Below are 23934 nucleotides of genomic sequence, written 5' to 3'. Positions count from 1 at the left end.
TGAATAAGTTGAGTGAGTTTCCATGCCATAGAAGTAGGCAGAAGTCCCCACACTTGTTTGACCATAAAGCATCCTTTCTCAGGGGACACGCTGGGTGACCAGGGAGAGCCACTTGGGCAATGCTGATACTGTAATTTAATTAATAAAATCCAATTATGGAGCATTTAGCTTCCCTCCTAATGCTGTCCCAGGTATGGCCCTAAGGCTTCCCATCACATCTTCACTAGAATCCTAATTCCTTACTCTGGTTCATAGGGCCCGACACAGCCTGCACCCTGCCTGCCAGTCCTACGTCCTTTCCTTCCCTTTCCTCTCTCCTAATGTGTCCCGTCCCCCGTCCCTGTCCCCCATCCCTGTCCCCCCCCACCGTCATCCTGGCCAGGCCAACCCCGCTAACCAGGTCAGACTCAGTTCAACCTCTGGCCCAGCTGCTCCCTAGATGCTGTTCAGGATTTTCATCTCATTGCCCTGTTTTCACTCTATACGGAGCATTTATCCCTGCTGGCTATTTTCTGCTTCATCAGTTGACTTGTCCATGCCAGCCCATGAGAAAGGAGGCATTGCCTCCCTCACCTCAGCACCCACTCTTGGGGCACTGCTGGGCACCCCAGTAGGTGCTCTGAGCTGAAGGAGTGAACACACAGACACGTTGGAGGCTAAATCTCTGTTCATGTCTATGACTATTTTCTTTCAGGAAAATATCATTACAAGGAAAGTGCTCATACTTAGGATTCCATGAAGCTTTCCGCACTACCCACAGAGGGGTCCATACAGCATTGTCCTGGGCTCCCGTCGTAACTTAAAGGGAAACTTAAATGATGTCCAGAGCCCTTGATGTCCTGCAGATGAAGAAGAAGGATGTTCTCAAATTCCTTGCAGCACTTAGGTGGCACCAACCTTGCCTTCCAAATGAAACAGTACATCTACAAAAGAAAAAGTGATGGCATTTACATCATAAACCTGAAGAGGACCTGGGAGAAGCTTCTGCTGGTGGCTCGTGCCATTGAAAACCCTGCTGATGTCAGTCATATCCTCCAGGAATACTGGCCAGTGGCTGTGCTGAAGTTTGCTGCCACCACTGGAGCTACCCCCATTGCCGGCCGCTTCCGCCCTGGAACCTTCACCAACCAGATCCAGGCAGGCTTCTGGGAGCCACGTCTCCTGGTGGTCACCGATCCCAGGGCTGACCACCAGCCTCTCACAGAGGCATCCTATGTCAACCTGCCCACCATGGCCCTGTGTAACACAGACTCTCCTCTGCGCTCCGTGGACATCGCCGTCCCGTGCGACAACAAGGGCGCTCACTCGGTGGGTCTGATGTGGTGGATGCTGGCTTGGGAAGTCCTGCACATGCGTGGCACCATCTCTCCTGAGCACCTGTGGGAGGTCATGCCTGACCTCTACTTCTACAAGGGGTCCTGAAGAGATTGAAAAGGCAGAGCAGGCCGCTGCTGAGAAGGCCGTGATCAAGGAGGAGTTTCGGGGTGAATGGATGGCCCCTCTCCTGAGTTCACTGCTGCTCAGCCCGAGGTCGCAGGCTGGTCTGAAGGCGTGCTGGTGCCCTCCGTGCCTACTCAGCAGTTCCCCACTGAGGACTGGAGCGCTCAGCCTGCACCTGAAGCCTGGTCTGCAGCATCCCCTGCTCAGGCTGCCGAGTGGGTGGGAACCACCACCAAGTGTCCTGAGCTGCTCTGCCACAGGCTTCCACAGGAAGTGGAAATGAGGGTGCCGGAAAATAAACACCGGTTTCTGTAATTAAAAAAAGGATTCCATGTATATGAAGTTCAAAATCAGGCAAAATGAAATCATGTTGATAGTGTTAGAGGCTTGCAATAAATAACAAGCTGTGGTGCAGTTTCCCCTGATATGCCCTGGGGAAAGGCTAACCCCATCCCCCATAAGCCTGTGTGTCAAGGGCACAGCACTTCCCCACAGGTTAAACAATGAAACCACATAGAGATGGGAATAAGGGAAATGGAAACCTTCCCTACCTGCATATCAGAGGGAGATAAAATCCCTACAGATCAAAGAAACATCTGCTCCTGCTGCATTCCAAGAAACCATAACTCCCTAACCCACTATCTTCTAGTCACTGTCAGGGAAAGTTTTCCCCTCTAGGGCTTCCTACTGGCTGCTGCACCTCACTTGAACCCTCAACCCCTCTCCCCCAACGATCATTTCCCCGTCTACAAAAGTTCCATATAAATTCAAATCCCCCCTTCTGGGAGTGGGCTCAAGTCTGTTCTTCAGACCCCCTCTGCTGGGAGAGCTTCCAATCTTTCTATCTCTCTCTTTTTTTTTTTAAGATTTATTTATTAATCTCCCCCCCAACCCCACCCCCATCCCGGTTGTCTGTTCTCTGTGTCTGTTTGTTGCATCTTCTTTGTCCACTTCTGTTGTTGTCAGCGGCATGGGAATCTGTGTTTCTTTTTGTTGCGTCATCTTGTTGTGTCAGCTCTCCATGTGGGCAGCGCCATTCCTGGTCAGGCTGCACTTTCTGTTGTGCTGGGTGGCTCTCCTTATGGGGCGCACTTCTTGTGAGTGGGGCTCCCCTACGCGGGGTACACTCCTGCGTGGCAGAGCACACCTTGCACGCATCAGCACTGCGCATGGGCCAGCTCCACACGGGTCAAGGCCCTACACAGGTCAAGGAGGCCCAGGGTTTTAACCGTGGAACTCCCATGTGGTAGACAGATACCCTAAGCCCTAACCACTGGGCCAAGTTTGTTTCCCAGATCTTTCTTTATCTATAGTCATTTCAGTCTTTGTGTCCCAGTAAGTGCCATATTTTCTCCAACAGATAGAAATCAAAACAGTGTCTCCTCAGGGTGGAAATGGGTGGGTAATGTTCAGTCTTTGTGTCCCAGTAAGTGCCATATTTTCTCCAACAGATAGAAATCAAAACAGTGTCTCCTCAGGGTGGAAATGGGTGGGTAATGACCTGGAAAAGGCATGAGGCTGTTACAGATGGCTCTGGTTTCTGGGTTTCTGGGTTCTTGGTTTATGTCAAGACATACCATAGGATAGGCAAGGGAATAGTTTATTAAGAATAAGAGAATGAGAAAAGTACACGGTCAGAGGAATGAACCTTGGGCATACTGCAGAGGGAATGGTGCATGTGGGACCCCAGGTCAGGGCTTTTAAAAGTCTGTTTGCTGTTCTGATTGGTTGCCCCACCTGTCATTTCTCAGGGAGACAATGGTGAGGACTATTGAGGATATCTGGGGCTTTCCCTTGACCCCAAACAGGATTCTCAGTTCAAATAAAATTCTCCTTCCAAATGAGATTCTCATTCCAGGGTCTTGTGGGATCCCTCTGAAGGTTTCCGAGCTGGGTCCCACCGCCATGCCGTCTACCGGCCATATTTCTGCCCACCATGTTGTCTGTTGGCCATGTTGTCTGCCAGGTCTTCAGCTGTGACCCAAGTCTTTCCTTTCCCTATACTAACCTGTCTCAAGGCTGCCTTCTGTGATATCTTTTTTTAAATCTGGGAGGTGGTTTTAAAGTCAACTTCTTAAAATAAAGGTTTTAAACCTTTATTTATATTCATACATATATATGTGCTTCCCTCCCAAATGTAAAAATTCAGTTATATACTTAATATTTGTGCACTGTGTACCGCACTATTTGTGCACTATATACTTAACATTTGTGCACTGTGCGAATGTTATACTTCACTAAAGAGATTTTAAAATGCCCATAAATGGGATTCCTGGATCTTGGCTTTGGATGAGATCACAAAGCTGCCCTCCAGAAAGGTTGTGCCAATTTATGGACCTACCTGCCATGCAGTTAAGGTGCTAAATTGCGACCTCTGCTAATTTAAATAAATTAGAAGGGTCACTCTTCCTTTTCCAGGTGAGACCTTACTTGTTAATATTTTTCATGTTATCAACTAAAGAGTTTCAGATGATGTTGTGAATGTAAGTGAAGCTAGGGTATTGTAACATGGTCCTAGAGTCTGAGCTTTAACTGTTGGGTCTCTGTACCATTTACTGAGAAGGGAAGAAAGGGAGAGGAACAGTGGTAGAAGGCGTGCCCAGAGGGGATTTTGTATTATTAATAGTGAGGCATCTACTGGACATCTAGGTGGGGATGTCGAGGAGGCTGGAGCTGGAGCAAGGTCAGGGCTGGAGATAGAAATTTAGGACTTATGGTTATCTAGATCAAGGATGGTTAGCTTTTTTATGCCATGGCTGTCTTTGGCAGTCTGGTGAAACCTATACGCTCTGTTTCAGAATAATGTTTTTTTAAGTGCATAAAGTAAAATTCATAAAATTGCAAAGAAATCGTACTAAAATAGTTAGATATTTTAAAATTGTGATGTAATAATATATATGCGCCTGTATTAATACATTAACGGATCTAGTATATCTAATAATTTCCGCAATTTTCACATAGCAAAGAGGGTAAATGATATTTTTAGCTATCTGGAACACTGTAATGTAATATGACAACGCTTGTGATTACTGTTGGTGACAGAGTCACAGATACTGCTATGATGCTGATGCTTAAGAGTCTTTTATTTGTAAATGAAAGAAATGTTAAATTTCAGTTAGGGGGTAGTGAAAATACGATATTTTTTCTCATCCAAGTTCATGAATCCCTTGAATGGAATTTCTTCAGGCATCTATGATGCCCACCGGGGCTTGTTTTCCTTCTCTTTTGCTCTCCTAGGGCCTGTGGGGGTACGAAGCTGAAGAGGGTGCTGCCTCAGCTCAGTGGCAGGCGGAAGCAAGCTAGAAACTGCTCCAGGCGAGAGCAGAGACCAGAACTGGGGGGCAAAGGGGCCACAGGAGCTCAGCTCCAGGCGTTGGGAAAGGTCCTGTGGAGAGGGCAGTGTGTGTGACCAGTGATGGAATAGGAAGGAAATCACAGGCTGGAAAAACTGGGGTCAATGGAGCCTACTATCTTGACCATGCGCACACGTAAACTTCTCTTCACCCAAAATAAAGTCAGCGAGCACGGGTGTTTCCACACCTTGGGGCCTGGAACCACCTTCTCCACCCTCTCCCTCCACCCACCCGGAAGAATCCGGCTCCTGCCTACGGGTCTGCCGCGTTGGCTACTTCCGGAACGCCACGCTGGGGGTGGGGGAGATGGGCCTGATCCAGGGAAGCCCCGACGATCGAGGTGTGTCTCCAGCCGGCCCCTCTGGCCCCCGTGCCCATCTCCCCGGCTCTTCGGCTTCTCGACGGGGGCCTGGGACCCGCGGACAACACAGCCTGCAGCGGGAGGGCCCCGGGGGCGAGGGGCGGGCCGCGGAGGGGCTGCGGGGCCACGGGAGCGGATGAGGGGTGGAGGAAGGCGCTCTGGCCTGGGGGAGGACAAACCCCTGTCAGCCGCCCACCGCGGGGACCCCGAGCCCGCTCGGCCTCAGATACGCCCTCCCCGGCCGCCCCTGACGCCCCGGGGCCCTCGGCTGCCCCCTGTGGCCCGGATCCCGGACCCCCACCCCCCGGGTCCCCCGCCCCGCACTCCCCAGCGCCCCCGCTCTCCCGCGGCCACCCCTGGCCGCCCCGCCCGCCCCGCCGCGCGGGACTCGTCCCTCCCCGCCTCCCACGGCACCCCCAGGCCCCCGCCCCCAGCCCGGCCCGCGGGGAGGGAGGCGGCGGCGGCGCGCGTCAGGGCGGGCGACGCTCACGCGCGCAGGGCTCCCCTGCGACGCGGCCTCGGCGGCCCGAGCTCGTCCCCGACCCCCGCCGGCCCCCGGAGCGCGGCCTCCCCCACCAGTGCTTTAGGGACCGCTCCACGGGACCATTCCCATTGTTCATTCATTCAGCTAGTATTTTCTCAACTCCAGCAATATACCCAGCAAGGTGTTGTAGGGCAGGAAATACAGAAATAATGGTTACTTTGGGTCAGGCACTCAACTAAGAACTTTACATATACTCACTAATTTAATGCTCACAACAAGTCTCCCGTATCTCTACTATTATTACTCCCACTCAAGAGATGAAATAGAGGCCCAGAGAGATTAAATAACTTATTTAAAGTCACACAGCCAGGAAGGATGGAAAAGGAATTGGACCTGACTCCCGGCTCCTAAATCTTAACCACTGTGCTGTAAACAAAACAAAGGTTCTGCCCGCACGGGTTTTACGTGCTAGTGAGGCTGTATATCAGGAAATCCTCTAGTATGTCAGTTCTTTAAAAGATAATAAAAACAACTCTCGGGAAACGGACTTTGGCCCAGTGGTTAGGGCGTCCGTCTACCACATGGAGGTCCGCGGTTCAAACCCTGGGCCTCCTTGACCCGTGTGGAGCTGGCCATGCGCAGTGCTGATGCGCGCAAGGAGTGCCGTGCCACGCAAGGGTGTCCCCCGCGTGGGGGAGCCCCACGCGCAAGGAGTGCGCCCGTGAGGAAAGCCGCCCAGCGTGAAAAGAAAGAGCAGCCTGCCCAGGAATGGCGCTGCCCACACTTCCCGTGCCGCTGACGACAACAGAAGCGGACAAAGAAACAAGACGCAGCAAATAGACACCAAGAACAGACAACCAGGGGAGGGGGGGAAATTAAATAAATAAATAAATCTTTAAAAAAAACAACAACAACAACAACAACAAAAAACAACTCTCCCCTTCTCCCTTGACCCAATACCTGCCCTATTCCTCCACTTCAGCTCTATTCCCCGGCTCCCTTTCACAGTTCAACTTCTTCAAAAAGTTGGTAAATTGCCACTGTCCCATCTTCCTCCCCTCATTCTCATCCTCATCTCTCTCCAAACAAGCTCTGACTCCACCGTATCTCTGAAGCTTGTTAAAATCCTCGATGATCTCTATGTGGCCAAATCCAGTGGCTGCTTCTCTGGTTTTATTTCACAATATCCACTCCCTCCTTCTTGTGACACTTTTTTTCTCTTGGCTTCTATGCTTTCCTGGCTTCAACGAGCTCTATGGCTCGTTGCTTTCCTGGTTTCCCTCTCACGTCACTGCTTCTTCTGCTCTCCTATAGTCTATAGGAATAGCGATTCCCAGTCTTTGGGCTGCATCAGGATCATCTAAGTGCTGTGTTAAAAAGGAAATAATAACACTAATAAAAAGATGACTGGGTCCCACTCCAAACACTCTTGAGTCAGAATGCATAGTTGGGGTACGCAGATCCCTCTGTGCTTTAAATTAATTGTACAACGGATTTGGTATCCACCAAAGTCTGAAGGCTACTACCATACAGGATTTTTCAAATTATTCTTTTACAGATTAATTGTAATAAGATCAACAAAGTAACCCTTTCATTTAGAAGTGGGTGTTATAATAATCCCATTTCTAAAATGGGATTATTTCTGGGATTTCAATCAGTCAACAGGATGCAGGAAAGTACAGACTCTAAAGGAATGACAAGGATGACACATTCCTTCTTTCCATCATATGCCTAAGAAAAGAACAGCAGTGCTCTGGATCTGGGGTCAGAAGACCCAAATTCAAGTCCGTGTTCCAGATGTCATTTTCTGGTCTTGGTCAGGTCATTTAATGTTTTAGACCTCAGTGTCTCTCACCCACCAAATGAGGATGGTCATAATGCTCATCCTGTCTACATGACACATGTGCTATTGGCCTTTTCCTCCCTTAGAGCCATTTGCTGTTTCCAAGTTCCAGAGTCACTGCCCACTTAGAACCTCCCATCATGCATCAGTATCTATCCCTGAAGGAATCAGAGCATCCAAGACAGTGCTTGGATGGCATAATTATTTGAATATGTTGAAAGATTATTTTGGTAAATGACAGAAACTAGCTCAGACTTTCCGTACTCTGGGTTTGGGCTTTTGCAAAATTAGATGATAAAGAATGGATAAAACCCCGTCTGTGCCTCTGAAAAAAAAAAAGAGTGGATAAAATTTTGGGGAAAAATATAAACATGAAAGCAAAACAAGATGAGAGATGGCTGTAAAGTAAAAGGTATGATGAATCTTGAAAAAGGCTTTGTTTATCTCCTTTTGTTCCATGTTTCTTTGTGTATAAAACGATCTCTGCAAGATCCAGAGGGCTGATTGTGGTGTGGGGTGGGACGGGATGGAAATAGGTGGATAGTAGTAAACCCATTTCTAATCATGGAAGGAGAAGAACCATCTCAAAGGACAGACATAGTAGGAATGCGTTTTGTTTTGTTTCTTCTCAATTTATAAAATCTATAAAATAAGCAAGTATTAGCAAGCAACCTTAAACATGCCTCATGCAACTTATTTTGTAGCCTTGGTGAAATAAGTCCCAACTCTCTATCCTTTTAAATGCTTCCACCATTGGCTTGCATGAAAGGTTCACAGGAAGCAGATCTGATAATATTCTTGAGCTACGTCATCCTATGCAGTAGCCTCTAGCAACATGTGGCTATTTAGATTTAAACTTAAATTAATTAAAATTATAATTAAAATTCACTTCTGCCATCACATTAACCACACTTTGAGTGTCAGTAAGGCACATGAGACTAGTGGCAACAGTATTCCACAGTGCAGCTATTCCTTTCCATCATTACAGAAAGTTCTATCGCACAGCCCTGCTCCAGGGTGATTTTACTCTCTGGTGGAGGGAGAGGGGCATTTGGCTATGTCTGGTGATATTTTTGGTTACCAAATATGCGGGTGGGGGTAGAGCTACTGGCATCCAGTGGGTAGAGGCCACTGATGTGGCTAAGCATCCTACAGTGCCCAGGACAGCTCCCACAGCTGGCCCAAAATATCAGTAGTGCTGAGGCTGAGAAACCTTACTCAAATTTTCTTTTCTTTAGTTGGTACTGGGGAATGAACCCAGGACCTCGTACGTGGGAAGCAGGTACTCAACCACTGAGCTACACCTGCTCCCCAGAAACCTTACTCTAGAGGTGGGGTTCTGTGAGACTGAAGGCTGGCTTCAAGCAGCCAGAACACCCTAAGGTCATGGTGGGATGCAGGGCCACTTAGGATTTCACCCAGGGCATCATCCCTAAGGCCATAAGGTTGTAGGCGCTAGGGCTCTGGTTTGTGCAAGGGTTGGGTCGTCTCTAAACTATTGGAACCAATCCACATATCTTGAATACTCTTAGTTTCCCCAAATCAGCACTCATTTCTAACATCTCTTGTGCTGATTAATAAGCCTACTAATTTCTTGAATGAAAACCCATTTGTTTCATTCATTATTCAAATCAACCATACCTCTGGTGTTGATGGGAGACCTGGATAGCAGAGATGCTTTCTCATAAAAGGCCAGCTGCCCCTGATCACTGCCCTACACCTGTGGCTCTAAGTTCTGACTGCCCAACTTTTTAAATGACTTTATTTTGATCTGCTATTCCTAACTCTCAACTGGGAAAAAAACAAGCCATAAGGTAGCTTTCACAAATGCTGCCACCTTAAATTATTATTTTGCAGAAGATTCAAATCCATGCACACCACACACATACATACATATACACACAACAGCAACAACAAAACAAAAATCAGGGATATGTTGGACTGTGCAAATTTCTGGTGCACACAGAGGCACGCAAGCAGCCTGGTCAAGTATGCTGTGCAGAGAGCACTGGGCCTTCTTTAACCTGCTCAAAGGCCAAGTACATGTGAATTGCATCCTCTCTATGACTCTACAGCTCTGTCCATATCCTGGTACGTGCATATCCAACTTATGTCCTTCTGACTCTCACATAATGAGAACTGTGACCCCTTGACTTCGGGCCTTGCTTCCCTCATCTTTTTATTTTAATTTTTTAATTTTTTAATTTTTGCTTCCCTTACCTTTATTTTTTTTAAGATTTATTTATTTATTTCTCTCCCCTTCCTCCCCCCCCCCCCCCACTTGTCTGCTCTCTGTGTCCATTTGCTGTGTTCTTTTTTGGACCACTTCTATTCTTATCAGTGGCACCAGGAATCTGTGTTTCTTTTTATTGCATTGTCTTGTGTCAGCTCTCTGTGTGTGCGGTGCCATTCCTGGGCAGGCTGTACTTTCTTTTGTACTGGGTGGCTCTCCTTATGGGGTGCACTCCTTGCGGGTGGGGCTCCCCTATGCAGGGGACACCCCTGCGTGGCAGGGCACTCCTTGTGTGCATCAGCACTGCGCGTGGGCCGGCTCCACACGGGTCAAGGAGGCCCGGGGTTTGAACCATGGACCTCCCATGTGGTAGGCGGATGCCCTAACCACTGGGCCAGGTCCGCTTCCCTTCCCTTATCTTTAAATTGAAAATGGTCTCCTTTTGAATCCCACAGTTCCCCTTCAGTCCCAACTTTCTACCATTCTCTACACTATTTCTACCATTCTCTTCACTTCTAACTAGCAGGTTTCCATTTACACTAAACTCAAAGAAGGTGAAGTGATTTGCTGTCTCCCTAAATTTGATGTAATGGGTTACAATACACTGATGTATTTTGAGGTAAAGTCTTGATTACCACAACTAATTCTCAAATGGAGAATTAGAGAAGAGAAGCAGAGAAAGAAGCAAATATGGCAAAACATTAATGACTGGTGAATCTAGGTGAAGGTATTAACTGTACCTTTCTTGACACTTTTCTGAAGGGTGGCTTTTCTTTAAATTAAAAACAGAGAGAATGAAATAAAATTGTTTCTAATTATCAGTGTAAGTTGTCCAAAAGGATGTTTTTTGCTTCCTATTGAACCTAAACTCAGAAATTCCTCAACTGTCCTAAGAAACATACTCTTCCTTGACAGACACATAAGAAAAGACAACATCTATCTCTTACCATAAACCACCTTCAAAGTGGAGAAATGGACACAAGACTTAAAATATATTGAACTCTAGTTTTGAAGACAATGAAAACACATTTGGTCTTTAAATTATTTCTTATTTAGGCAAAACTTTTACTGATTTAAATGTCTAAGTCATTTACTCATTCCACACATATTTGTTGAGCACCTATTATGTGCCAGATACTCTTCTGGGCAGTAAGTCACTGAATAAGAATGATTGCTATCCTTTCTGAGTTTACATTCTAGGAATGTAAAAGAAAAAACAAACATAATGGAAAGAAGTTTGCTGTTTTATGCTAGGAAGTGATAAGCGCTATGGGAAAAAGGAGAACATTGAGCAGAATAAGGGGCCCTTGGGTTCCAGAGGGTAGAAAGGCTCATTCTAGTCTTCATAGGAAGGCCTCCAATTCTACTCTTTAGGAATATACCTCAAAGAATTGAAAGCAGGACTCAAACATATACTTGTATGTCAAGGTGCACAGCAGAATTATTCACAATAGTCAAAAGGTGGGAACAACCCAAGTGCCCATCAGATGAATGGGTAAACAAAATGTGGTAGAGCCATACAGTGGAATATCATTTAGCCAGAAAAAGGAATGATGTTCTCATAAACGTGGTAACATGGATGAGCCTTGAAGACATTGTGTTATAGGCTAGACACAATGTATGATTCTGATTATTTGATGTACCTAGAATAGGCAAATGCATAGAGACAGAAAAAATAGTGGTCACCAGGCTGGAGGGAGGAGAGAAAATGTAGTCGTTGCTGAATGGGTATAGAGTTTCTGCCATAGATAGCAGTCACAACATTGTCAATGCATAAATGCCACAAAAGTATACCTTTGAAAATGGCTAAAATGTTTTTCTGATATGTATATCTTAGCACAATAAAAACAAACAAACCAAAGGCTGCCAGTTAATCAGGGTGATGGAGGCAAGGAGGAACAGAAGATGACAGAAAGGTGAAGACACAAGAGAGGGCCTTGTAGGGTTTGATGCGGTCTGATTTACATTTTAAAAGGATCCCTCAGGCTGCCCTAAGGAAAGCCGACTAATGGAGAAAATCTCCTTGGAGTAGACCCTGCTTCTAGGGCCACCTTCTGCTTTTGATTAAGTTAAGCAGATCTAATGAATTCTAAATATTGGCTCTGGCTTTCCTGGTGATAGGCAATATCAGATTTTCATTTTCCCCTAGTAACTCCCATTTATCTTTATTCTTGCCCACATTGTACTCTGCTTTTATCTCTCTGTGTTGGTGGTGGATTCCAGTTTGGGCTGGTCAATTTTAGAAAAATTTCCACTCTAATTAGTTGTGGTACATCTGTTTCTTGTTAAAAATGAATTTTATGCCTCTTTAAATCTTTGAAAACATGGCTTTCCCCCCATGTTTATTCTTTTCCATCCCTAAAGGCCTGATACATGCCTTAGAAAAACTGCATTCTGAAGCATAATGAAAGCATGATTTGATTGTATTTTCTTAACCTCTCTCACTCAAAGAGGAAGCAAAATTTTATTTATGTGGCTGGAAGAAGCAAGGTGGCAGTGATTATTATGTCCAAATGGAGGAGAATATGAGTATTCCTTGAAATAAAATGTAAAGAGGATAAGTGGTGTTCTCATCAGAATCTGGTTAGTATCACAGTGTTGGAAGGGGGTGGGGGCAGGTAGAGGCTGGTAAGGTTCTGGAGACTGCTCCTATTTCAAATCCAAGGGATCCAGTGTCAGTGGGAAAGGAGTATGTTAAAAAAAAGAGAATGCTTGCCCTTACTCAGGGCAGTCTCTTCTGGTTGCCTGGCTTGGCTGAATACAGTAGCAAATGCTGTCTCTATGGAATTGTGGCCAAATTCTTAATCAGGTACCCTTTTGGTCCCCACCCCTGCCTTTGCTGACTGATGTCAGAAGGCACCATACTTTTCTGGCACCTTGGAATTCCCTTAATCTGCCTCCATTCTTTCTCCAAATTGCTGCTTTTACCTGAATTTAAGGTCCATTTTTGTGAAACCTGTTCATCCAAAAGGGCCCAACATGTAATGAATTGGTCCCTCGAGTGTGGTCTCATGGTCCTTTGCAGTAATGAGAGCGCTCACATTTACTGAGTGCCCTCAGGCACCAGGGACTGCAGCACAGGCTTCCTATGTGTTGCTTCCTTCATTCTTCTCATTAACCTTATGTTATAAGTGCATGTTTTATTTCACTTCTCAGATGAGGCCCAGACATATTAGGTAATGTGCTCAAGTTCACACACAGTGACTCTCTAGCCCAGCTTCCCTAACCTTATCATGAATGGTTCTGATCATATTATGACTCAGGTTATTGTTATTTTCTTACATGTCTGTTTCCCCCTATTGGGTTATAATGCCCTTGAGGAAGAGGACAATGTCATATTCATCTTTATAGTCTCCATACATACTGGCACAGTGCAATAACTGAGTGATGGAGTGAATGATACTTAGAATGCTTAATGTTTTGGATTTTGAAGTTTCAGGGGTATTCACATTCCTCCACAAGGAAGAAGATATTTTAATAAGAGTTTTCAGAGAACTTAACAAGAAAAACTCCTTTTAAAGATTGGTTCTGAAGCAGGCTAGTTTAGGGAATGAGAAGACAAATCTGGGATCTGGCAGAAAACCACAACTGTGAAACACGTGGCCATGGAATTCCAGCTGGAAATGCTCAGAGAAAGACTTCCACAAGAAAGCTGCTGAAAGAACCTGCAACAATTTTCCTTGATCATCAGGGATCAAGGAAAGGCCCCAGATAATTCTCAAGGGGCATTATCATTGGGCTCCCCAAGGAAATTGATGGGTGTGGTAATCAGCCAAAACAGCAAACAACTGGGCCCCACCCCCAACATTAGCAAGTGGGAGGACTAATTAATGGTTTAGAAAGCAAGCACAAAAGTTAAATTGCCCCTTTTTCTCCTCTGCCTGGACCAGCCTGCAAGTATATCTGGAGACCTGTAATCTATTATTTTCTCCCATTTCTATTCTTTTTCTCTCATTTCCTTAGTAAATTACTGGCCTAACTAAATCTGCATGTTCTTAAATTCTTTTATGTAATTGTTGGAGGAAAACAGTGCTCACTGGGACATGGAGACTGATATGACTACAGGCAGGAAATTTATTGAGAAGCTCTCCCAACGGAGGGAGTCTGAAGAATAGACTTAAGCACACTTCTGGAAGGGGGGATTTGAATTGATGCAGAACTTTTCTAGGTGAGGAAATGATAGTTGGTGGGAGGGGGTCGAGGGTCCGACTGAGGTTTAGGGGCCAAAAGAAAGCCCTAGAGGCAAAAATTTTCCCTGGTATGGCTAGAGGGTAGGGGTTAGGGAGTTATGTTTTCTTGGAATGCTGTTGGAGCAGGTGTTCCTTTGATCTGCAGGGAGTGAAGGTCTCTATCTCCCTTTACTCCCGTTTCCATGTGGTTTCTTTGTTTAACCTTTGGGGAAGTCCATGCTTTCAGACATGTAGGTTTATGGGGGAGGGGACTTGTCTTTCCTCAATGCATATCAGGGGGATATGCATTGACATAACAAGCTGAGTCACAGCTTGTTAGTTATTGCAAACCTATGAAAGGGAGCCTCTAACATTCCTAAATCTTTGTTTATATATTTATATATATATTGGGGGTTTGGGTATTGGGGTATGTGATACTGGGCAGGATGGGAGGGTGAAGGGATTTGGGTGTTGGCTCAATCTTGCTACTTCTTGCTGTCAAGGGGTGGAAAAAGTTTCCTTCCATCCTGTGTAGTGTGCTGTGGTTTCAGGTCTTGCAGGGGTTCACATTGTTGCTCATGCAGCAGAAAGACACCATTTATGTATTCCTGGGTTGTTGACTGTACAATTCGGTGTATGAATAGGACAAGAAACTGCAAGAGACAAGGACCAAAAAGAAGCAGCAGCCATACGATATAATGGGTAAAAGGATTGATTTTAAGGGTGAAGAAAAATAAGAGAGGAATGAGGATAGCCTTGATTGATTTCCATAGTTTTATCTCAGGCTTTTTGAATGATTTCCATGTTTTTTTCCAGGACTTTAAGATTCTCTTCTACTTGACCAGTTGTGTTAATGTAGAAACAACAAGTTTCATTTATGGTTGCACAGGTGCCTAGTACATTCTGTTGGATTAGGGGCAGGGGTGGGGGTGTGGGGTCATTTGTTATCTGTTATTGGGGCAGGGGAGAAGTAAAATTTCCAGCTCTTTTCGATATGGGTGTGTGGAGAGGAAGAGCAGGAAGGTGTTGTGGGATTCAGTTATTGTTCCTCTTTCGGTGTTAAGATATTTTGGCTTCTGGCTCGGCAGCTGGCACTGTATTTTTGCAGCAGGGGAAGATCATGTTCATGATCATGTGTGAAACCTTGGATGGCTGTCTGGATAACTGAGTTATTGCATGGAAGATGTGTGGGCTTGCTGATAGGAGGAGAATGAGAATTATAATTGAGGTGAGGATAGGCATTAACCATGAAATTTAGGGTGGGCTGTGAGGTTATCGCCCCCAAGAGTCTGAGAAGGAATGAGATTATACATTCAGCATTAAACATTAATGGCATTAATGGCTGACAGTGAAATTACATGATTTGGTGGGCTTATACACATAGAGTTTTAGCTAGAATAGGAGACTTTAGATTATTAACTTTTGGGTTCATAGCAATGTTTTTGAGTGATTTTTCATGGATTAAAGATTCCCAACCAGCAGAGCTGCACAGACCAGTACGGTGATCAAAATGACCACATTTTCCCCCAGTTTATATAGTTTGAAGCATCGGCAGCAACAATTTATCATTATGTTTCCTTTTGGGCTTGGGGCAGCTGGCCCTTTAACTTGTAATTTAGACTTAGTCCATTGTAGTAAGGATCCATACAAGGTTACAAGAATCCTGTTGCAGTGTCTGCAGCACTGAAAGCATACCTTACCCCTTCTGAGAGAGGGAGGGGACCGATGTAAGCCACTTGCCTTTGTGCTACTGGAGTCTGTGCTCTGCCAGTAGGTCTCATTCAGTAAGGTAATCGTCAGTCATTGCAGTGAGCACGATGGACACTCGTGGGTGATGTCCATGAGCTGCTGGTGAGTGACAGGCAGTTGGAACTGCTGGGCTAGACACCACAAGGTCTGGTATCCATGGTATTTGCTTTTTTGGTGGAGCCACTCGGCTGCTTTTTGGGTCTCAAGGGTATGGCTCTGGATTTTCATGAGGGCATTTGCCTCAACAGTCTCAAGAGATGTTAGAGGAGGGGGCGGGGACGTGATAGACAGTCACCTGTCACTGCGGGCAGGCATTCCAGATGTTCTTCCACAGATTTCTCTTCTCCACAGAGGGCAGCTCACAATAGTGCGTTGTTCTTGTCTTGCACTTTGGTTTCTTCTCGCAATTGTGACTAAAACTCAAATGGTGTTTGTTTAGAAAGTTGCCTCTGCCAGTATTGGTACTGGCTACATCCAATTCACAGGGTAAGTTAGGATCCAACTCCCTTACTGCTTGAGCCTGTGTAATTGCTTTAAAAGTAGCCTGCTGGGTGGGGTGGGGGGGCTCTCATTTCCATGCACAACTTTTTCTGACTGACACATATAATGGTTTTAATATATGAGCTAAATGAGGGATGAAGGGTTTTCAGTATCCCAATAATATTATAAACCTTATTAGTATGAGAAAACATAGTACTTTATCAGTTACAGCAGAGGGCACAGTTTTTATTTTACTCAACTAAATACCATTTAAGAATTTGATAGACAGTCAGGACTTTGTTGCTTGTCCTAATTGTTTGCCTATCTCATGCTCTTAAGATAACATTGACTTTGATGCTTCTTTTAATTCTGAAAAAAAAAAAAAAAAGGGATTACTGGCTAACACAATATCATCAATAGGGTTACAGTCACTGTTTGTTTGTTTGTTTTCAAGCAGCTGGGATTTTTGCCACCAGGCCAGGCCAGATAGATGGGCTATGCACACAGTCTTGGGGGAGCCCTGCAAAATCCACCGCTGGCCTTCTCACGTGAAGGCAAATGCAGGCTGGATTGATTTGCCTAAGGAGATACTAAAGAAAGCCTTAGCAAGTTTAAAGACAAAGTGATAGTGACACAACTGGATATTAATTTCTGTAACACACTTGCAATATTTAGGACTGCTGCAGACAGCAGCGTTGTTACTTTAATTCATGATAATCTACCGTTATGCACCCCTTCTGCCAGTTCTCAATAGTCACTCTTTTTCTGCAGCCATAGTGCTGCTTCTTTAGTGGAGGTGGGGCAAATAAAATGAACACAAGCTAAAGCATCTGTTTCTTGATTTCTGTGCAGGAAGGTTGTTTCTGTGACACATACCATTTTAAAAATAATTAAAGCCATGATTGACAACACTATATCTAATACTGTGCCGAAATATTTTTAGATTTTCAGGAATTTTATGCACTCTTTTAGGTATTCATATGAACATTTTACTGATACTACTTTGATGAACAGAGGGTTAAAGGATCCCTTTTAATTTCATAACACTTTAAAACACTTTTCATTCAACTTGAAATATATCAAATGAACTCAATTATTCTATTATTTCACTTTTTCCCAAGGTGAAAGATATTTTTCAGTATTGGACTCTGAAGACAGGTTGAGCATTATGTTCTTTTAAAAGTGATACGATTTATTTTTCTTAAACAGCCAAGGAAACGATAAGGTTAAAGTATAAGAAGCTATTTTGATAAAAAGAGATTTTTCTTTTGTATATTGATTAGTCAGGAGAAAAATTTTATGCAAACTTTTCCTAAAACAGACCACTAGTGTACTGTTTGATAGTATAGCTTTTAAAATTTTATAGATGGACCCAAAAAATTTTACTCAACTTTAACTACAAAAACGTCTTTTTCATGAACCTTCTGTACTTTCTGTATTCATTCAGGCTTTGTTTTATATTTTAATTTTTCTTGATAACCCCAGTTGTTTTATCTTAGGACAAAATTACTATCTTTTCCCTTAACAATAAAACACATTCTATACACCCTACATACATAAGTTACTAACTAAAATGATTTGGGAACTATCTCAAAGCAAATTTCTTAGAACATACAATGATCATGATTACATTAATTAATAGCCATTTTATTTTAGCAGTGCAGGAAAAAAACTACTTTTCCCACTATCTATGAAAACCTACGATTTTCAGTGGAATTAAAATTATCTTTCCCTATTACCACTGTAATATGCTGACTGCGGTGGCTTTTAATCATCAACTCAATTTCTGTTTAAGAATGACTTTCTGTAATTAGCTATTTGAATATTTCAGTTTAAGCAATGTGTAGCAGTTTGATATTATTGATGAATTCCAAAAAGAAATTTTGAATTATGTTTGTAAACTGATCTTTTCTTCTGGACATATTAGATTATATTGGATTCATAGGTTTACTTGATTAATTATGTAAACCTCTTGTGCCTGTAGGGCATTGAGTCCCCACCCTTTGGTGGGTAGGTGATGTGGGCTATGGGTGGGTGGCTCTTTGTCTCTTTGGAGATAACCTTAATCTAAGCTGTCTGTCCTGACTTGTGGCTGTGGGATGGTGAGAGGCTGCAGCCCTGCCCTTGGTAACCATGGCAATGACTCCAGTCCCAGGAAACAGTTTATCAATGCAAACTCTATAAACTTTAAATATTCAGGGAAAATGCAAACCAAATGTGCTAAAAGCTTATCTAGAATGTATGAGGTCCATGCTAAAAGCTTACCTAGGAAGTGGAAGATATATATGCTAATTCAAGCCTATTGAGAACTGAGACAAAAGGATCATTTGGCCTTTCCTCTCTGTATAAAAAGAACTTGAAAGTCTTGTTTGAAAAAATAAAAAAAAAAAAAAAAAGAAAAAAGAAAAACAACAACAACAACAACAAAAAAAACAAAAAACAAAGAAGAAAGTCTTGTTTGGGGCTCGGGTTTGCAATAGAAAACTCCTGAGTCCCGCGGGCCATCAATAAGCCATTTTTCCTTCTCAAAATCGTTCCCAAGTCCTGGCCTTTCTATACGCAAATAATTGAACCTCTCTCAAATTCTACAACATAGGGACTCACAGATAAAAGGCATGACGAACGACAGAGTTAAGAGTTTTTGATGTTGGAGTTTGATGCTGAAGCTGGAGCTGCAGGAAGTAAACTCACAGAGGAAAGAGAAGCCAGCCCTAGGAAGAAGCAAGCCCTGGGAAGAAAGGAACTTTGAAACCAGAGAGAAGCAAGACCCTGGAAGGGAGAAACTCAGGGAGCCTGAATCCTCACAAGCGTCGGTAGCCATTTTGCTCCAACACGTAAAAATAGACTTTGGTGAGGGAAGTAACTTATGCTTTATGGCCTGGTATCTGTAAACTCCTACCCCAAATAAATACCCTTTATAAAAACCAACCAGTTTCTGGTATTTTGCATCAGATGCCCTTTGGCTGACTAATACACAATGCTTCTACAAACTTCTAGTAACTATTCATAACTGCAGTTACTTCATTTCAAGACAAACTCCTTCACAGAACACATTCCCTTATTCAAGGCTACCACAATACCTTCTACAACTTGCCATATGCATTCAAGTTTTGTCTTACAGACTTCCACGCTGATTTTACAAAAACCAGCTGTTTTTAGGACAAAACATACTCTCTTGAACAAACATCAAATTTCAGTCAGCACTACTACAAACTTTTCACTTCTTTCAATATCCATTTAAGTTTCACATCCTACATTCTGTGAAGAAAAATAATTCATTTCAGTTCAGCCAAGAACTATCTTTTATGAAGAGATCTGTAGTAATGTCATTAGTCAAGACTAAGATTTAAAAATCTTATTAGCATTCATACTTATTAGTATAAGTGCTTGTTTAATTTTTGGCCATTTGAATAGAGCTCTTTTAGGAATTAATACTACCATCCAGAGGTATTAAAATATATACTGGCACGGAATAAACAAACACAAGAAGAGTTACAACACACATGAAGCAGGCTAGTAAGATAGGGAATAGACGGATCTGGAACCTGACAGAGTCCCGTGGACATCTGGAACCCCCAAGAAGGGTGCTGGAGGACTCCCACCCCCGGGATTCTGCTATCTAGAACAAAGACTCCTTCCTGAGAACAAGGAAAAGCCCAGGTGTTCCCTAGAAACTTTATCACTGGGTCCTCACTAAGGAATTGACGGGTGGGTAATCAGTGCAAACAGCAAACAGCTGGAGCTCCCTTCCCTTCCATTAGCAAGGGGGTGGAATAATTAGCAATTTAAAAGCAAACCACCAGGCTTGAGCTCTCTTCCTTATACTCTTGCCCACGGACCTGTCCTGTCCTCTGTGCGCTGCTGTCGCCATTTTTCCTCTGCCACGTGGCTATGCAAGTAACCCTGGGACTTATCATCTATAATGGGGAATTGTAGCTTGTAAGTCAGCCCTCTTCATCCCTTTTCATCCCCTTCCTCACTACCTGGGACCCCTGCTTTGTTATTTTCTGTTGTTTGCTCCCATTTATCTTCTCTCCCTACCTAAATAAGTTACTGGCCTAACTCACCTGATGTGCTCTTGAAATTCATTTCTCTAGCACAGTCAAAGAACCTAATTAAATCTGGTAACACACAGAAACATAAAGTTCATTAATTAAAAAATAAAAAGTTCATTAATTTGACTCATAATTCTTACTCTTTTGGTATCGCTATTTTTACTGCATTCAAGATTTTTTAAAAAATTAGTGTTGCTTGTAACATGCAGTCTTGTTTTTGGAAACACTAATAATCAGCAATAATTAGCAACATTTGAGCACAATAAATGCAGTTAAGCTTTAACAGTTTAGATGGACAGATATTTAGCACATATATTTTGGATTATTGCCTGTTAGGAGTACGCTTAGACTTAGGAGTCAGCTAAAAGCTTACTTGTAAGAGGTGAGCAGTTGTAGGTTAAGGAAGGTTATTAGGGACAGCTGGGTGTTAAGTTGAGCGGGATCAGAGGAACAGGATCTGAGAAGGTGTTTGATTTGGGAGAGATGGGAGATGGAGAAGGGGATGTGGCTTCTGCCTCAGCCACTTCCTGGAGAGGGAGGACAGGAGCTGGGGAAGGAGCCTGGAGAGTGGGGAGCTGGGCTGGAGAGTGGGTGGTGGGTGGGGAGAAGGAGCAGATTCACAGGGAGACGTGGGGGAACAGGAGGAGGATGGAGTAAATCAGGGTGCTGCTGTGGCATAGGGCAGTGGGGAGGGGGCATGACTGGAGGGATCAGAGTTGGAAGGAGGGTTTTCTGTGTGCAGAGGTTGGGGAGGGGCCGGGAGGGGGGGTGAGCACCGGCCTGGGCACCTGAGGAGGAGGGGAGAAAGGTGGGGTGGAAGGCAGTGACAACTGAGGAGGAGGAAGGAGAATCAGAGATGAGGCAGGTGGGGGTGGACGCGATGTCCAAGGAATATATGGAGGAAGTGCAGGGGGAGCCTGAGCAGCTGGATCAGAGTCGAGGTTTTGGAGGGATTTGGGGGGCTGAAAGGAGGAAGAAGAAAGCTTTTGAGGAGGTTTTTGGTGTAAACGAAGAACAGGATTGACAGAGGGAGGGGTGGATACGAAGAGGAGAGAAGGCCTGAGCGTAAGGAATCTCGCAAGTCTGCTGCTGCGCTGGACAAAGTTCTTTGTCTTGGAGAACTTGGGAACTGAAAGTGTGTTTTCTCACCATTGACTTTCATTGTCCAATTGGTATTGGGCCACACAGGTTGAATAGAAAATGAGTTTTTGGGTCTGATGTCTCCTTTTGGGTATAGTGTTTTAATGTTGTGAAGAAGATAGCCCAGAGGTGTGGTTTCGGAGAGACCAAAATTGAATTCCCCATCTTAGGTGGCATGGGTGAGACTAAGTATCTCCAAGACGGGAGATTCTGAGTGAGACAGGCATCCCTGCATCAGTCAGATATCTCCAAGGAAACAGGAAACTGCGCTTGGAGCCAGAAGTCTCTGGAGCCAAGGGGTTTCTCCCCACAAAGACGCAGGCATACCACCTGCCCGTAGCCCTCGGGGAACAGTGAGAATCCTGGCCTAGCACTAGGTTTTCCCAGTGGGTTGCTCTGGACAACAGAAAAAGACTGAGAGAGAGCAGGAGCCTCTGGCAGAGAAAACCTTAACTCACCTAGTCGAGATTCAATATCCAGTGTTGGATGGGCATTCAGCCATGGTAGAAAGGAGATTCCTCACTAATCAGTCTCAACATGATCCCAGTCCCAGGTTTTTGGCACCAAATGTTGGAGAAAAAGGGTGCTTCCTGGGACATAGAGACTAATATGACTATAGGCAGGAAATTTATTGAAAAATTCTCTCAAAAGAGGGGATCTGAAGAATAGACTTCAGCACTCTTCTGGAAGGGGGGATTTGAATTGATACAGAACTTTCCCAGGTGAGGAAATGATAGTTGGTGGGAGGGGTCGAGGGTTCAACTGAGGTTTAGGGGCCAAAAGGAAACCCTAGAGGCAAAAATTTTCCCTGGTATGGCTACAGGATAGTGGGTTAGGGAGTTATGTTTTCTTGGAATGCTGTTGGAGCAGGTGTTCCTTTGATCTGCAGGGAGTGAAGGTCTCTATCTCCCTTTACTCCCGTTTCCATGTGGTTTCTCTGTTTAACCTTTGGGGAAGTTCCATGCTTTCAGACACGTAGGGGGCTTGTCTTTCCTTAATGTATATCAGGAGGACCTGAGTCTCAACTTAATAATTATTGCAAGCCTAGAGGGGGCGCCTCTAACAGTAACATAGCCAAGACCCTAGAGGGAATCTGGCAACAGTTTTGGGGAGCAGATGTGGCTCAAGTGGTTGAGTGCCTGCTTACCACATTGGAGGTCCTGGGTTTGGTTCCCAGTGCTTCCTAGAAACAAAACAAACAAACAAAAAACCAATGCAGGGGAACTGATGTGGCTTAGTGGTTGAGCACTGGCCTCCCATATACAAGGTCCTGAATTCAAACCTGAAAAAAAAAAGATTAGTTCTGAGGCCAAGTCATAGCCAGGGAAGTAGGAAGCATACTTGGTGGTGGAGGCAACAGATGCCTCTTGAAAGGGCTATCTGAAATCTGACTCAGAAGAGAATACTCTGCTTGGTGGATTGCAGTTCTTAGGGGGCTGAGATACAAATCCCCATTCATAGATTAAAATACTACTAATGCAGGCAAGCAACAGCAAATTGGTGGGGAGATAGTCTTTGTTAATCTAGTGTCAAGCTATGCTGGCCATTGTTGAAAACCAGTCTGGGAAGGGATTTTTGATCATCAAAGACCTTGAAGAAAGCTGGAATTGCTGTAGGAGGCTTGTGTCACACATTTACAAACAATTGTAGGTACCTGTATTAGTCAGTCAAAGGGGTGCTGACGCAAAGTACCAGAAATCTGTTGGCTTTTATAAAGGGTTTTTATTTGGGGTAAAAGCTCACCATTACAAGGTCCTAAAGAGTCCAACTCAAGGTACCATAAAAGGTATTTTCTCACCAAAGTCTGTTGCCTTATGTTGAAGCAAGATGGCTGCTGATCTCGGCAAGGGTTCAGCCTTCCTCTTCCTCTTGGGGCTCCATGGCCCCAGCTGGCACAGGGCTTGTCTCTCAGGGCTTCTCAGCAGCTCTGGTCAAGGTCAGCTATAAACTATCAGGCAATTGGCTCATCTTGCCCTGGGACTCCGGGATCAAAACTGACAGTTTTCTCTTCTAACGTATCTTCCATGTGTCTTCTTGAGTGCGTGTCCATTTATATCAGCCACAAGGGGGCGGGAACTCAGCCCTGAGTCATACCCTACTAAAGTGGTCAAATCAAAGGCACAATCTTGATTTAATCAAGTAAATGCAAAATCTTTGAATTTAATACAATCAAAGGGTGTCATACTCAGAGGAACACACAAGTTTACAAACATAATATCTTTTTTGGAGTTCATAAATAATATCAAACTGCTACAGCAGTTCCCATTAATGAGCTGATGAGGAAACAGAATGGGTAGGTTTCTTTACTTAGGTTACAAGGCACAGGTTGCCTTTGACGGCTGAGCAAGTCAACCAAATGAGAAAGTTTGAATTCACGAGACCCAAAAGGAATTTATTACATGAAGAAGGTGGCATAACGAATCAATGGTGAAAATATGGCATATTTACTGCAGAGTACTGAAACATTCATGAACATCTAGAAAAAGGAGTGGATCCCAACTTCACTTTTTAAAAAAATTTATTTTTTAATTATCTTTTTTTAAAGTTAATAGATGACAAAATGTTACATTAAAAAACATAAGAGGTTCCCATATACTCCATTCGCCATCCCCCCACCCCCATCATTT

General features: G+C 44.2%; 1 pseudogene; it reads left to right on the top strand.

The window, feature by feature from the left end:
* The first annotated feature begins 818 nt into the window (after nucleotides 1–818).
* LOC101426907 (small ribosomal subunit protein uS2 pseudogene) lies at nucleotides 819–1755 on the top strand (annotated as a pseudogene).
* Nucleotides 1756–23934: the final 22179 nt, after the last annotated feature.

This window comes from Dasypus novemcinctus, chromosome 8, assembly GCF_030445035.2.
Source record: "Dasypus novemcinctus isolate mDasNov1 chromosome 8, mDasNov1.1.hap2, whole genome shotgun sequence".
In the NCBI taxonomy this organism is placed as follows: domain Eukaryota; kingdom Metazoa; phylum Chordata; class Mammalia; order Cingulata; family Dasypodidae; genus Dasypus; species Dasypus novemcinctus.
Note: the sequence above shows the minus strand (reverse complement) of the source record. Positions and strands in the feature narration are given on the sequence as shown.